Raw genomic sequence first — 2099 nt, forward strand, 5'->3', positions numbered from 1 at the left:
TGAACATCCACTCTAAGCTTGCTCAGCTTTTGAGGAGGAAAGAATTTAGCCAAGAAGGCCGTGACCAACTTATCCCAAGAGTCCAGGCTATCCTTAAGTTGTGAATCCAACCATGTTCTAGCTCTGTCTCTTACAGCAAAAGAGAAAAGAATGAGTCTGTAGACTTCAGGATCTACTCCATTCGTCTTTACAGTCTCACAAATCTGCAAGAACTCAGTTAAAAAGTGATAAGGATCTTCAGATGGAAGTCCATAGAACTTGGAGTTTTGATGCATTAAGGCAACTAATTGAGGCTTAAGCTCAAAATTATTGGCTCCAATGGCAGGAATGGAGATGCTTCTTCCATCAAATTTGGACGTGGGCTTGGTAAAGTCACCAAGCATCCTTCTTGCATTATCATTATTGGGTTCGGCTGCCATCTCCTTCTCTTGTTCGAAATTTTTTGAAAGGTTACTTCTGGATTGTTGTAATTTAGCTTCTCTTAGTTTCCTCTTCAAAGTCCTTTCAGGTTCAGGATCAATTTCAATAAGAGTGCCTTTTTCCTTGTTCCTGCTCATATGAAATAGAAGAAAACAAGAAAAGAAAGAGGAATCCTCTATGTCACAGTATAGAGATTCCTTTATGTTAGTAGAAAAAGAAAGGGGGGAAGAGTGAAGAAGAGTGGGTTCGGATATTTAGATGAAGAGAGGTGAAGAGAAGTGTTAGTAAATAAACAATTAAATAAAATAAGAGAGAAGAGATAGAAAGTTCGAAAATAATTTTAAAAAGGGGTTAGTAATTTTTGAAAATTAGAGATAAGGTAAGAAAAAACAAAAAAGAATTTTTGAAAAAGAGATGAGATATTTTTCGAAAATTAGAGAGGGAAAAGTAGTTAGGTGGTTTTTAAAAAGATAAGAAATAAACACAAAGTCAAAGAGTTAGTTGAAAAAGATATTAAAATCAAATTTGAAAGGATAAGAAGACAAGAAGTTAGATAGGATATTTTGAAATCGAAATTTTGAAAAAGGTAAAATTTTTGAAAAAGATATGATAAAAGATAAAAAAGATTTATTTTTTTAAATTAAAATTAATTACTTAACTAACAAGAAACTAAAAGATAAGATCCTAGAACTTAAAGATTGAACCTTTCATAACAAGAAAGTAACAAACTTTAAATTTTTGAATCAATCACATTAATTGTTAGTGTAATTTCGAAAATATGATATAAAGATAAGAAAAAGATTTTGAAAATAATTTGAAAACGATTTTTGGAATTTTCAAAAATAATGAAAAAATGAAAAAGATATAATTTTTGAAAAAGATTTTGAAAAGATAAGATTTTTAAAATTGAAAATTTGACTTGACTTGTAAGAAACAACTAATTTTGAAAATTTTTGACTAAGTCAACTCAAATTTTCAAAAATTATGAGAAAAATAAGGAAAAGATATATTTTTTTTGATTTTTTTAATGATGAGAGAGAAAAACATAAAAATGACCCAAAACATGAAAATTTTGGATCAAAACACAAGATGCATGCAAGAACACTATGAATGTCAAGATGAACACCAAGAACACTTTGAAGATCATGATGAACATCAAGAACATAATTTTGAAAACACCAAGAACACGTTGAAGATCATGATGAACATCAAGAACATATTTTTGAAAATTTTCTGATGCAAAGAAAACATGCAAGTCACCAAACTTAGAAATCTTTAATGCATGGACACTAACAAACGAAAAATGCATATGAAAAACAACAAACAACACAAAACAAGAAAACATCAAGATCAAACAAGAGGACTTACCAAGAACAACTTGAAGATCATGAAGAATACTTATGAATGCATGGAGTTTTCGAAAAATGCAAGAAAAATTTTTAAAGCATGCAATTGACACCAAACTTAAAAATTGACTCAAAACTCAAACAAGAAACACAAAATATTTTTGATTTTTATGATTTTATTAATTTTTTGGATTTTTATTAATTTTTTTTCGAAAATAAAGTTTGGAAAAAAACGAAAAAGAAAAGAAACATTTTGAAAAAGATTTTTGAAAAGAAAATTACCTAATCTGAGCAACAAGATGAACCGTCAGTTGTCCATACTCGAACAATCCC

Source organism: Arachis duranensis, chromosome 3, assembly GCF_000817695.3.
Source record: "Arachis duranensis cultivar V14167 chromosome 3, aradu.V14167.gnm2.J7QH, whole genome shotgun sequence".
NCBI classification, from domain to species: Eukaryota; Viridiplantae; Streptophyta; class Magnoliopsida; order Fabales; family Fabaceae; genus Arachis; species Arachis duranensis.